Source organism: Coenobita brevimanus, unplaced genomic scaffold (genome assembly GCF_032717465.1).
Source record: "Coenobita brevimanus isolate Jiangsu-jjx unplaced genomic scaffold, ASM3271746v2 jjx.HiC_scaffold_2634, whole genome shotgun sequence".
NCBI lineage: Eukaryota > Metazoa > Arthropoda > Malacostraca > Decapoda > Coenobitidae > Coenobita > Coenobita brevimanus.
The window spans coordinates 103965-119924 of NW_027643581.1; positions in this window are offsets into that span (position 1 = coordinate 103965).

The following is a 15960-nucleotide window of genomic DNA, read 5'->3' on the forward strand; positions in this document are numbered from 1 at the left end:
TGTTTCTCCTAACGCTTAGTATCATATCCACATCCACACCACAACGCTCCTTCACATTCTCATTTGTTAGAGTCTCTCCATGTGACTCCACAGGCTCCCCTCAAATAACTCATTTCCACTGCTCTCACTCTTGACTTGTGTCCCTCCAACAACGTCCAAGCTTCACTTCCATACATTAGAGTTGGTATCACAATACTGTCATATAATAACTTTTTCACTTCCATGTTCACTTCCCTGTTTCTTATCACTGCCTTCAAGGAACCAGCAACCTTTCTTCCCTGCTGTACCCTTTCAAGCACTTCACTCTCCAAACTTCCATCCTTACTCATCACACTACCCAAATACTTAATGGTACTCATACTTCCCATTTCCTCATCATCCAACCTCGCTGTACATTCGCTGACTTCACCTCTCTCAAAGACCATAACTTTACTCTTCCCTACATTTACCTTTAGATTCCGTTTCTTACACACTCTCCCAAACTCATCCACCAAGCATTGCAGCTCCACTTCATCTTCACCTAACAATGCTGTATCATCTGCAAACACTGCCCTCTCTCATTAGGGCCACTCCAACATCCACTGCCCTACCTTGTATCTCTTTTATAACCCCATCCATATACAGATTGAACAACCATGGAGACATGACACATCCCTGTTTCAACCCAACCTTCAAATAGAAAAACTCACTCAGTTCACCATCCACACGCACTGCAGCCTTAGCACCCTCATACATACTCTTCACAGCACTCAACAACTTCCCATCTACTCCACATATTCTTAATACTTTCCACAATCCTTGTCTATCCACCCTGTCATATGCTTTCTTCAAATCCATGAAGGCTGCATACAACTTCTTTCTATTTTTGTTCTTGTTATTTCTTCTCCATCCTCAGTTTCCATACTTCACTTCCTGATACATTCATACCATATAAAACCATATTCTTTGTGACCTGCCATGCTTCACCATCATTCATATACAGGTAACCCACATCATATAATCAAGTTATAATGCTGGAAAAATACTCAAATAATGACTGAGTGTACAAAAAACATAACACAGAGCATGGGTTCAGTGGAGATACATTTCAAGACTCTGCCAATCACAGGATCTAAGTGTAGCAGTCACTTTCCCACATCTATACGGATATTTTCATGATGGGGAAAAGAAAAATCACATATTTAAAAATGCATTTTAAAAATTATGATAAAATAATGAATGCTAGCAAATAAGTTAAAAAAGTCAGAGTCCACAGGCAGGGGTGGCACAGTGAGTGTTATCGGGCAACATATGAGCTAGACAAAGTAGGGCTGCAGGGGCATCAGCAGTCATTTTAAGAGACAAATGGCTGTAGCTTTATACTGTACACAGATTCTTACAGAATGATGAAGAGTGTTGTGTGGAACTGAGGCATCATATGGTAACTGGGAAGTAAAAACAGCGTGTCAAAAACTTTATATCATAAAGAAGAACAAATGAACTGGTACAGTCAACTCCCAGTATGCATATGTCAGATAATCAAACCTTCACTTTTACGAATTGTAATTTTTTGCATCCAAACCCCTCTATCTGAATCCAGTCCCATTAAGCCAAATTCCGTTTTTAAAAAAATGCCCCTACAAATTGTTTTTTAACAACACAAGCCACTAAACACATAGAAATGACCAACCAATCCCTAGAAAGTGTGCCTGTACTATATTTTTTTGCATTAAACCCTTCAACCAAATCAAGATTCCTCTGTACAGTAAAGCCCCAAGTTTCACCTAATTGGTTCCATGGAAAGTACCACAAACCATGAAACCGTTAACCCCTTAACCACGGGGATGTCGGAAGCGGTCCCTGCACGTCCTGCGGGGATAATCGCGCTCCGACTGACTTTTTAAAATATTTGCTAAAAATCAGTTATTAGTCCTAGAATATTATAATTATATACGCATATGGCACATACCTTCAGCTTTCTCCTGGGTTGTTTGCTGAGCCTTCGTCGACTACCATAGGACTTGTGGAGACTTCTGAAGTTGGTAACGAAGTCTCCACTTTACACTTCTTAACACCCCATAATATGATTACCACAGCCTGATATTATCACTAGAAACACTATGCTATGACTTTTAAAGTAGTTTGGAATCCATACTCCAAAAAAAAAACACTGTGATAGCAATGTAAATTACAAGCATGTACCAGCATCCCACCCGTGCTCGTTCCCCTCTGGTATTCTGTCATTTATTATTCATAAACACACTCACACTTTATACTCCTAGTACTTTATTACATTTATATACATCTACAGTATTTATCCATAAGTTTCCTTCAGTAATAGTAGTTTATTTTCACTCCAGGCATTCACTTTCTCGTTCAGTAAACTAAATAGAGAGCAAAGCTATCACTGTCATTACTCCAAGTATTTGTACTCATATTCTTATATTACTAATTATTTACATTTCTGTTTACATTTTCTATTGTATCTACATCATTTACACTTCTATTTTATTTACACTATGTTATGCACTGTCACTTGCAGTAACTTATAAAACTATATTCCACTGTTCAATCATATTTACATCCATTGCTTTCAATTGCTATTTACACATTATTTTCATTTCCACTTGCACTGTTTTAGAACTGCTTCAGGCTGTGGTAATCAAAGAAGCAGGTTACGCAGAGGGGAACCTAGCACGCAGCGCACTGCCAAGAGATGCGTTTGTGCTCAGGTGTGCGTCTGGTGGTATGTGCACACACCTGGCACCTGCGGATCGCAGCCTTCCTTTTCGTTGTGGCAGGCATTTGCACTAGTCTGTGCCGATTCATGTACGGCCTCTGCTCAAGTCTGTCAGGAAGTGTAAGTGGCACCTTAGAGCTGTTGCTGTCACCCTACCATACCTCCAAAGCAGCTGCTGAACACAAGTCCTGGTGAACAACCTCAGGGAGAAGGACTTGGGTGGCTTTACCTTCATCTTGTACAGCATGAAGGCGTTCAGCAGCATCATGTCAATGACATGCAGAAACACTTTCCTGTACCACCTAGTATTCTTCTTGAGGCAGTCGATCTCTCCAATCATCATGTCGGACTTGTCCACCAGCCGCATGTCAATATTGTAGTCGATGACCGCATCAGGTTTCATCACAGGTTCGACTGTCCAACGGCTGACCTTCCCACTGTCTTTCAGTTCCCCCTTGTGTACAGTGGTGAGCATGTGCATGACCCTGTCATGCCACCGTATTGCCAGCATCTTCTCAGACTTCCATAGGTGCACGTCTCCTAGCTGTGAATTTCCTGCCTTGGGGAATTTTGGGAAGTTGGAACGATTACTCTTGACAGCGCCACAGGAGCCAATGCCATGCTCTGAAAGGTATTTAGCAAGTTTTGGTGCTGTATAGTAGTTGTCAGTATACAGCAAATGATTCCCACCAAAATACCTTTCAAGCAGCACTTTCACTACACAGCCTGAGAAACCAAGGGGGTGTGTTTTGTCCAGATCGACAGTGCTGGCTGAATAGATGACGAAGTCAAGGATGTACCCCGTCTTACAGTAGCACAGTGCAAAAAACTTGATTCCAAACTGATGACGTTTGCTTGGAATGTACTATACGAACCTCCGACATCCTCTCAACAGAACCAAGGATTCGTCCATAACAACCTTCTGAAATGGGTGGAAGAATGACATAAATTTTTCTTTCATTCTGTTCAGAATCTCCTGGATCTTCCAGAGTGGGTCAGTTTGCGAAGGTACATTGTTGTTGGTGAACTACAGGTTTCCCATGATGTTACAGAAGTGATCTCTGGTACTTATTGAAGGTGGGTGAGGGGAGTAAGGGGTCCACGGACCAGTAATCTTCCAACTCATGCTTCCTTGAATGGGGCATGAGAAGCATGAGGGCAAAGAACACACACAGTTCCTGCACTCCAAGCACGGTCAACTGTTGCATTTTCGCTGCACCTGCAGCACATTGTGACTCGTACCTGTTGGTCTCATCACATGTGCTGCATGACTTCGTCATCAAGGAAGGCCAAAACGTAGTCCACACACTCAGCATCCTCGTCAAAAGTGAAGGCAGGCTGTATCCCAGAGGAACTCTCGTCGAAGTGCAGTTGTTCCAGGACGAAATTGGAACCTTCCGTCCACATGAAGGCGTCCAGGGTTCCCTCTCGTGGCGGTGTAGGCTGGGTGAGGGTGGATGAGGGTGGCTGTGAAGCAGACCGGGTCATTTCAAGGTCACTCCGACTGACCCTAGGTTGCTATGTACCACTAGCAGCCCTTAATCTAGAAGCTACTCTACTTTTACGACGAGTAAGAGATTTACCTCGTCCCCTACGGCCTGCCTTCACTGTAGGTGCTGGTTGAGACTCCGACGATGAAGACTCAGGAGAAATTTCCGCTGAAGAGGTGGAAGATATTAATGAAGTGGGGCTGGGAGACCGGGGAGGTGATTCACCTCGGGACTCATGGTGGGCTGGGTCAGGTAGGCCATTATTCCAGGGCTAACCCATCTCCTCTTCATTCCCTTCCCAAATTCCTTCCCTTGCTGCACAAGGGCTCCTTTCCCTAGGAGCTAGGACAAATTTGGGACACTGAAGCACTTGTACTGAGAGTTTCTGTCACAATTTCCTCCCCAGGCTCATCACACGATTCACCCGAAAGATCAAAGTCACTATCCATCATTATCATCGATAAATCAGCCAGTTCACGTTCCACAGCAGAGTCACTTAGTCCTTTACCCCTTCCCACACAAGGTTTAGCAGGGGTAGAGGTCACAGGGCCCTTTGTAACGGATGCAGAAGTGACAGAAATGGAGGGGCGAAAGTGAGACATGGTTTCACCTCAAAAGCCAACAATAAACCGAATGACGTGACGTATATGGGCAGGCAAGGGTTGACAATGTCAGTGTGGTGACAGCTGCTAATTTATATGCTATGAAATGACTGGCAGGAAATCTAGACAATACATAATAAATTAGGTGGTTCCAGGTGAATGTAAATATCACTTAGGCTTCTCCCTTCCTTTCTTATATATATATTTTTATTACGAGAATAGGTCATACGGCATATTTCAAGGGGAAATAAGCAGGGAAAATTAGTGAACAAGTGCACGTGGGGTGTTGCCAGGTGATAATTAGCCAATTCCAGGTGTATGGCACTATCAATTACCTTTTTTCTTTTTCATATATATTATTTTGTATAAGAATAGGGCATAGGGCTCAATTCAATGGATGAAATCAGTGGAAAAATCCGGGGAAGATTTGTGTAGCACGGTGCGGCCGGGCAGGCGAGAGGAGAGGGTAATGGAGGCGAGGTAGGGAGGGGAGTCAAGAACGGGGAAAAATGGCTAAATTGTTAACAATGGATGGGAGTACAGATGACATTAGCAGCGCTGACTATTGTTGGACACTGGCAGTACTGACATAAGATACAAGTCACCACGTCGCTGGGACGTGGTGATGGAGTACCCACTGCAGACGACTCTGAAGAGAGGCGCAAACTCACGTCAAGTGGTGACTCCACCGTGCCGGTTGTGCTGGGCTGTGGCTCGGAGCATGAGGGCCTGTCTTGGTGTGAGGCAATGGTGTGGAGCCAGGACTGGGCACAGCGGGGGTCACGGGTTGAAAAAGCCGTCAATGGTTGATTGATGCAAGGAATGACGATTTTGGCGATTAATGATGCGCTGCCTGAAAGCGCGCACTTCCTTCACAAGTCCCAAGGGCCCCATCTCCCTGTTGCAGTCCGGGTGTTCCAGGTAGTCGAGAACGACCTCTATGTGTTCCCGGAGTGCGCTCAGCTTGGGGATGGCTGGAGTAGTGTCACGCTGAGAGAAGTCCACATCATCATCGCTGTCCTTGTTGGAATTGTCAAGCTGGGTACTGACACCTGCAACTGAAGATGCGATCTCGATATCAGACATGGTCTGATATCCAGGATCGCCCTCGTCATCATCCAACCACTCACGCACTTCGTCCACATCAACATCATCGCTGTGCGCACACAGACGTGCATAGAAGTCATCCACGTAGAAACCTAGAAAATCGTGCTCCACATCCATTCCGAGAACCAGAGGAGATCAACCATTTTCTAGAGTCTTGACAGGGATTTCCTTCCATGCACCGGCCCAGTTGTAGACTGCAGACTTGATGTTGTAGCAGTGAAGGTTTTCCAAAGTCTGCTGGCCTCGCGTGTCCCGTCCCTCCCTGCGCTCGTCCTCGTCCTCGAGAACAACCATCACCTCGTCCAGGAACTTCCGACGGTATAGGCGCTTTGTTGCCACGATCACTCCTTGGTCCATTGGCTGGATGAGAGCAGTCGTATTAGGTGGCAGAAACATGAACCTAACGCGGCCATTCTCAGCCACCAACTCCTTGTCACACGGGTGGGCAGGCGCATTGTCCAACAGAAGGAGGGCCTTTACCTAGATGCGCAGGATTCCCAGTTTCTCCATCTGGTAATGGATGACCTCCTTGACGAAATGGCAGTGGAACCAGTCTTTGAAGATCTTGGCTGTGAACCATGCCTTCATGGAATGGTACCAAACGACAGGAAGGACATCCATCAGCCCACGAAGACACCGAGGCTGCTTTGGATGGCCAACAAAAACCGGCTTTAGCCAGTGCATGCCGTTAGCATTGGCACAACACAAAGCAGATATCGGTTGCTTGGATGTGGCAAAAATTGAATGCAAAGTTTTCTCCACGTAAAACTAAATACTGTGTAAGCATATGCTACTCTCCCATACTGAACCTGATGGTTCACACATGCATAAGTAAAATACAAGAAGAACTACCAGCATAACAAGGAAGTAACTCAGAAAACTAAATTTGCTACATTACAACTAAAGGAGACAGTTAAAAGTACAGGTACCAGTACTGGATATGACACTTTACTGTACTTCCACTCACCTGTGCCAACCATTTTACACCACCAACAATGGAAGTAGCTAGCATCAGACAATCCTCAGGTTTTCCTCTGCATGACACGCTTTTCTGAAACCATTACATTACTTTACTAATTTTTTGTAAGTGCTGTAACAATAATGACTAAAAATCATCGCTATCATCATCGAATCTAATAATAATAATAAGTGGTAGGTGGGGGCCCTCACCATCCACTCACTCAATGTAGTGCTGCTCTCAGGTGACTGCCCTTTCCTCTCTTCCCTCCTTTTTTTCCTTCCTTCCTCTTCTGTCTTTCTTTCCTTCATTCTATCTTCTTCCTTCCTTCTACAGGTGACTCTGCACTGAGTGACAATTCCAACGGGTTCCTGTACACCAAGAAACCATTTACTATGCTGGGTGATAACCATACAACCCAATTACAGCACCTGGTGGTTTAGTGGGTAATTAAGGTGCTCCAATCGGATTGAGCCTGTGCAGGTTTATATCCAAGAGGTAACTGGGGTTTACTGCTCACGTAATGCCACTTAGGGATGAGTGAGGCTGGGCACTCTCATTTTAAATGTCAAGACCAACTTGCCTAGCCCTGGGCTCCTACACTCCTCATGGGGCAGCATAGGACTGGATGATGGATGGATGGATAAGAATAATGACTAATAATAATCGTGTGACATGATCAGAAAAAATGCCGCAAGGGCAGCCTGGACTTAAGCAAAAAAAAAACATTCCCAAGGATTTTATTTGCCCCCCAAATTGGTTATATTGGTATAAACTGTATACTATCATTTTCAATGATGTTTATATTATACGACACACTACTAAAAACAGACAAAGTTGATGAGTAAAAAACCACCAGGCACCATAGTCTGATTATATGGTTACCACCCAGCATAATAAATGGTTTCCTGGTGTTCAGGAAACCATTTGCCTTGTCACTCAGTGTAAAGTCACCCACAGACAGAAGGAAGAGGAAAGAATGGACAAAAGTAGGACAGAACAGGAAATGTAAAGTCACCAGCAGGCAGGAGGAGGAGGAAAGAATAAAGGAAAGAAAGACAGAAGATGAAGGAGGGAAGAGAGGAAAAGGCAGACACCCAAAGCAGCACTACACTGAGTGAATGGATGGTAAGCACCCCTACCTTCCACAATAATAATAATAATAATAATCTATCTATCTATCTATTGCCAGATGCCTCAATCCTGTTCAGGGTGGCCACAAACAAACTGCCTCCACGTCGCCCTGTCCCACGCCATTTCACTGCCCTGCTCCCAACTCACACACCCCTCTCTCATATACCTCTCCACCCCATCCTTCCATCTCATCCTCAGCCTCCCTCTCCCCCCTCCCCCCCTCCACCTCACTCACATACACTCTCTTCGTCAGGACCAACTTGCCTAGCCCTGGGCTCCTATGCTTCCAATGGGGCAACAAAAGATCGATGATGAAGATAATAATAATAACAGCAAACAACAACAATAATAATAAAAATAATAATAATTCAAACTGTATTAACAAATACAAATTTCAAATGAAATGAATGTCTGAAAGCTACATATTCCATTATGGTTATACACAATGGCTTACAGTACTGTATCCATCCATCCATCATCTAATCCTACAGTGCCCCATGAGGAGCGTAGGAGCTCGGGGCTAGGCAGTTGGTCCCGACATTTAAGATGAGAGTGACCAGCCTCACTCATCCCTGAGTGGCATTACATGAGCAATCAACCCCAACCATCCCTTGGATATAAACCTTCACCGCCTCAATCCGATTGGAGTGCAATAATTACCCACTAAACCACCAGGCGCCAAAATTTGGTTATATGGTTACCACCCAGCATAGAAAATGGTTTCCTGGTGTACAGGAAACCATTTGGTTTGTCACTCAGTGTAGAGTCACCCACAGGCTGATGGAAGTGGAAAGAATGAAGGAAAGAAAGACAGATGAGGGAGTGTAAAGTTACCCGTAGGCAGAAGGATAATGAAAGAATGAAGGAAAGAAAGACAGAAGAGAATGGAAGGAAAGAAGGATGGAGAGGAAAGGGCAGACACCTGAGAGCAGCACTACATCGAGTGAGTACTGTATATCATTAAAATTCATCATTCTTCTATCAAAACATTTAGCAATAACTCAAGTACTGAGTAATTGTACAGTTCTATGCAAAACACATGAGATACACAAACACTAATGGAGTACCATCATTGACTGCAGAAGGGTGAGTAAAGCATGAATACAGTGTGGTTTGTGTAGCCCATCATACCTGCTGATGCTCTCAATCACACCACCATACGAAACAATCGGAGAAAAAAAATATAAACTACAGTATACTATTGCAATTACAGCAATTCAATACTTTGCTAATGTGTGAATTAGATAAGAAATAATTTCACATAACCAGTAAGAAATTCAAAAGAATAATATCCAGCATTTCAGAAAGAGCTTCCCATGAAATCCATAAACACTCAGTCTTGCCATTATTCTCCCACAGAGTTAGTTAAACCCAAAAACCAAAAGAAAAATACAGTATTGCAAGTTAAAAACTTACCATACTGGTGAAATTTCATACACATGAACAAACATAAACATGACCATAAGCAATAATCATAGCATATTTCATTCAATTATAAACTGTGATATCCCAAAACTTTTTAGGTTCAAAATTCAATCATATTACTGTACAATGAAATCTAACATAATATAGTACTGGATGGAAATGTTCATACTTTCATACAAACCATAATTGTACAAAAACCTCTCAGTTTTATGACAGCATCATAAAATTTTCATTATGACACCACATCACTCAACCTACCGGAGGAACGTCACTCAACCTACCTGAGAACTAAGAGAGTGTCTGAGGTAGGACAGGATAAGGGTATTTGGCAGGGGTCCCATTAGAGCCTGCTGCAGAATGTAATCAGCTAAGTGGTAGATGTCTCCACTCACACCCCAAGGCAACACCTGAAAAAACAAAACTTCTTGGAAACTATCATAAGTGTCCATTAGTTGTATCATTCATACAAGAAGGGTGTTTGGCGGCATTTCTAAAGTTCTCACAGCGCTGACACATAAGCCACACTTTTCTTCTCAATCAATAACATTTTTCATCCTGAATTACTATAATCATGGTACCGTACTCACAGCAAGGTTTTAGTTTGCTATATAAAACTCCTGAACATAAAATAGTGACTGTTTTCTTCTCACCGTCTTTATATGTATTCCCCACTGCAGGTCTGACCATCGTTCCTGCCAAGCTCTGATAAGCAGGGAGCGAATAGTGCCCGCCTTACTGCTGGTGACTGGTTCTAGGACCATGGTGATCAATGTTCACCTCAACCCTCTACACAGCCAACAGGCTATGCACTCAGGATTAAAATCAGGCCTTCATCTCCTCTTCTGGAAAAAAAATATATATATATGTATATATACAGTAATCCCTCCACTATCCGATGTAACAGAGCCAAAGGCAAGTCCCAAAAGTGGTCCTGTCCGGATATTGGGCCTCAGCCTCGTGGACTTGTACTTATGGACCCTAACTCAGACAAACACCTATACAACTCCCTCTGGACATGCATAGCATCTATTTAAGACCCAAATCACACCAATAAGGGACATAAAAGACTGAAATAAATGCCAAAGAACCAGAGAATGAGGTTTTAGAGGTGAGTTTATACAATATTTAACATTCTGGGTACTTACAACAAGCCTCTGGCTCCTGGACTGGTAGTTATGGACCCTAACCTAGCCTAACTCAGAAAAACACCTCCCTACTGCACATGTATAGCACCCCAAGACCCTATTCACACCAATAAGGGACATAAAAGAGTGAAATGAGGTTTTAGAGGTAAGTATGGAAAATACAGTACAACATGAAACATTCTGGGTACTTACAACAAGTCCCTGGCTCCTGGACTGGTATTTATGGACCCTAACCCAGCCTAATTTTGAAAGTCACCTAAATAACTCCCTACCAGACATGCACAGCACATATTTAAACCTATTTAAGACCCTATTCACGCCAATAATGGACATAAACCTTGAAATAAATGAAAAGGAACCAAAGAATGAGGAATTAGAAGTGTCTGTACCTCAGCCAGGGTACTTACAGCACGTCTGTCCTTCTCTAAGGCTTTGGCAGTGGTGAAAATGCTCATGAAGCACACACAGTAATCCAGTGTTGTGCTGCACTTACAGTAATTTCTTGCACTGTGAGTTATAATTGTTTAACACTGCACATTGTTAATTGCACCATGCCAGTTTCAACCACCAGTTTCAATCGCCAGTTTGCACTCCACTGTTAATCCTTTGCACTCCAATTCTAATTTCTTAACATTGCACAACACTGTAAATTCTCATGTGGTCTACTGGCAAGGTATTGTAGTTTATTCACTGTTTATTCACAAAAAACGAGCACGTGTGGCATCCACTGTAATAAACACCCACTCGCGATCGAAGTAAAGCAGTAACTGTTGGAGTGTTGGTGACGGGGAAACAGAGTTGCCAGATCGCAACGGCCACATTACCAAACTCCTCAATTTTCATTACCGGTACCAAATCTAACTTTTCATTACCAAATTCATATTTATTCCTCACTAATTATATATACAAGTGGAAATACAGTACATGCAATCACTCTTCTTATAATTAACAGCATGTTGATTATTTTCATGTTATGTAGGCTGGTAGATTAATCAGAAAGAGCAGACAATCCACCATCTCCATCCTGTGTATCCTCATACATGTGAAAAATCCATATGGTAATGCATTATTCTAATTCATTACCAAATGAATTTTTCATTACCAAATTGGCCAACATTTGGTAATGAAAAATATCAAATGGCAATACTGGCAGGAGAGGGGGGAGGGGGAGGAAGGAAGGGGGGAAGAGGCCATTGTGTAAACAGCTGTTCGGTGCCGCGCGGCAATTTCAAATTACAGGAGGGAAAAAAAATTGGATTGGGGGGGGACTTTTTTCGTTTTTTGGCCATTTTTGGGTTCTGAAGGTCCAGGCCCACAATGTCCGGCAAATGGGGTGTCCGGAAAGTGGGCGTCCAGATAGTATAGGGATTACTGTATATCACACTACAGTATGATCAAGGTGAAACCATAGACCTCATTCTGTTTAACTTCCAAGAGACTTTCTACGAGGTTTATCATCAGATACTGTTGGACAACCAGCAAACCATAGGAATATCTGGAAATCTTTTTGCATGGATTAAGAGCTAGTGGGAAATGGGAAACAAAATCCACCTTTATGTGGTTTCTTCCATTATGCTGGAAACAAACAACCTCAGGTACTGCTTAAGGAATGTGATAATAACAGGAAAAAATTTTCATCAGGAAAAGGTCATTTAACACCCTGAAAGCAGCCAGGAAAAAACTGAAACCAAGCTTGAGGAATGTGAATGTTAATTGGTAATGTCTTTCTGCTGCTTAAAGCGTACATTCACCAAAAATCCTTCATATAGAAAGGAAATCAAAATGAACATACATGAATTACCGGTAGGTATGTAACAAACATGCCACGCTCTCCTACGATTCTATTTTGACCAGTTTTTCCTATAAGCCCTCAGTTCTGAAATTTAACATTAGGCTTACCAACAGAGTAACACGTCTGTACGTCCCACAAAATGTATCTTGATTCTGATGCCACAACCAGATAAATGAGCCGGTCTTAATAAAGTAAAAATGGTCAAAGTTTCTATAATTTCCCACTCACAACAAGTCTAACTCACTAGATGTTTACAGTGATGTTGTTGAGGTATTGCCTTTACAACGGCACCTCTAAACGATTTCCTTCTTTCTCTTTCTTATATGTCTTTCTGTGGTCACATCTCCTCTTCTCTTACTACGTGTACGCTATAATCAGTCGCCTGAATTTCTGAGCCCCTTCACTTTCCTTTCTCTTTTTTTCCAGCATTTAAATATTATTAATTTCTTTTTTCCAATACCACTTGTTTTAAATAGGAGATTCCCAAGGATATTATTTCTTTCCTCTATATATGGCTGTTGTAATTCTACCAGTTGTGTTCTTTCTTCCATATATCCTGTGCAGTCTAATAAAAAATGTATCAAGTCTTCTGTCTCTACATTACACATTGGACAATTTGTCTCAGTTCCCTTGAATCTATTTCTATTTGCTAAATTTAGTGTATTAGATCTGCATTTAAACAGGATTATGGAGGCTGGTGAATTATCATATATTTCATCTACTCCACCTATTTCTTTCTTCCATTTTTTATATACTTCTAAGCTTGATTTATTTTCCATGTCTTTTCTCCACCTTTTTGTGTCCTCATCATATATTTTCCTGGTTAGTTCATCTTTTGTTATATTTTTTAACCCTTCTGTATTTAGGTCAAGATCTTTTAGTGCCTTCTCACATTCCCTCATCCACTTACTCTTGCTCTTCTACACTTTCCATTAATAGTGCATTATTTCTTCTCTTTAAAATGCCTTGGAGATATTGCAGCTTTGCCCTCTTTATTTTCGTTTCCATTAGACATGCATGGAGTCTGTTTTGGAGCTATCTGTTTCGCAGGATGGACCCCTGGGAGACCCCGACCCACCCCCCGTCACCCCACCACGTCACCGACACCTCAAATAACCCGCCACCACCCCTACACCCACCAAATTTTCCCCTAAGCACACCCACTCCCCATCCACCTCCGATGCCAAACCACACACCAGCCCCTTGCTCATCGCTGCCACCACAACTTCACACTCCACCACCTAGACAATCAACCCACCGCCCACACCTGCCGGAACACCACGTGGACCCACCACATCACCACCTGTCACCACCCCCATGCCCACACAATCTCCCCACATGCACACTACACGCACCAACCCCGCACCCACCACCACCCCACATACTCCAACACCAGGATGTTCAACCATCCACCCATGACAAGCCACTGCACCACGTGGCCGCACCACCTCACCACCCACGCCCGTCCTCACCACCCACACAACCAGATCCGGCCGCCTCTCCCGCCCACCAGCCAGGTATGCAGCCACACCCTCACCCACATCCCCAGCATCACCACAACCACCCCCAACAAACCCCACCACACCCGACACAGCCCCCATCACACTGAGAATACACCAGGCACAAAGGAAATTTCCACCAATCCAATCCTCCAGGGAGAGAATTTGCACCTGCCCTAGGAACTCAAAAAAAAAAAAAAAAAAAAAAAAAAAAAAACAGTCACCTCACCTGTCACCAACATTCAGCCAGAAACTCATCCACTCATCGCCACCGGAGACGAAAATACGATGCGTCACCTGGTCCTCTGTGTTGTTGAGTGAAGACGAAGGGGAGCTGCAAGGCTTGGTGGATGAGTTTGGGAGAGTTTGTAAGAAACGGAATCTAAAGGTGAATGTAGGGAAGAGTAAAGGGATGGTCTTTGAGAGAGGTGAAGTTAGTGAATGTACAGCGAGGTTGGATGGTGAGGAATTGGAAAATGTGAGTACGTTTAAGTACTTGGGTAGTGTGATGAGTGAGGATGGAGGTTTGGAGGGTGAAGTGCTTGAAAGGGTACAGCAGGGAAGAAAGGTTGCTGGTTCTTTGAAAGCAGTGATAAGAAACAGGGAAGTAAGCATGGAAGTGAAAAAGTTACTACATGACAGTATTGTGATACCAACTCTAACGTACGGAAGTGAAGCTTGGACGTTGTTGGAAGGACACAAGTCAAGAGTGAGAGCAGTGGAAATTAGTTATTTAAGAGGAGCCTGTGGAGTCACATGGAGAGACAGGCTGACGAATGAGGATATAAAGGAGCGTTGTGGTGTGGATGTGGATGTGATAGGAAGCGTTATGAGGAACACACTAAGGTGGTTTGGCCATGTGGAGAGGATGGAGGGTGAAAGACTGACGAAGAGAGTGTATGTGAGTGGGATGGATGGGGGAAGAGGGAGGGGGAGGCCGAGGATGAGATGGAGGGATGGGGTGGAGAGGTATATGAGAGAGGGGGGTGTGAGTTGGGAGCAGGGCAGTGAAATGGCGGGGGACAGGGCTACTTGGAAGCGATTTGTTTGTGGCCACCCCAAACGGGATTGAGGCGTCTGGCAATAGATAGATAGATAGATTCTTTGTGTTGGTAACACTTCATGGTAGGAGCGAAATTACTACTACGAGTCCTTCTAGGAGGAACTTTCAGAAGCAACTCTCATCTACAACCACATTTAGTAATAATTTTAGGAGTACTCCTAGAAGTTTTTATTAATACCGGCCCTGATCTACAACTCCCTTCCTAAAGCCTCCCTGTTCTTCTCCAACTAATTCCTCTGTTCTTTCTCTAACTCACACATCTTATATCTGCATACACATGCAGTAATACACGCATGGGCACACATGTTGTAGTCATATGATGGGTAATCTAATAATAACGGTGATAAGATGATGATTATGATGATGATGATGAGCCAAGATGATGTGTGGATACTGAGAGGATCTTATGGGTAGTGTAAACGCACCTAAATACTAAAATTATTTCATTCAGCTGAGATATATTCTGGCAGTCAGATGTTAATATGCATGTCATAATAAAAAAAATATATATATATTAATATCTTGAGACTCGATGGCAGATATAATTAAAAAGGCGCATCTTACGTAGAGGTTAATGGATGATGATGCTATAAGCGATCATATTCGACAGGTTTTACTCTAGATAATTAAAATCGTCTGACAGTAATATGAACAGAGGCAAAGAGACGTTCTCAAAGTGAAGTGGTTAATGTAAAGATAATGATAATGTTTAAGTATATAACACATAAGTGAAAAGAGTATAGTTAAAATGAAATATACAGTAAAGCAAATGTTACCGAGCATGATTGAAATGAGTCTTCTGTCTCGAACTGGAACTCTGTGAACCCTTGAAGTTCCGAATCCCATCAGTCACCCTCTAACCGAGAAAGGCGTAGTACGCAGGTGCTGTGTGTATATTAACTCAGTGATAGGATTATAGTGTGTAAACAGCTTCCCCGTCTTCTTGAGGTACAGAAGGGTAAGCGAGGATACTGTTCATTCGTTCTTTGATAGCTGCGAGTTCTCGCCGCTGCGCCAAATCGTCTG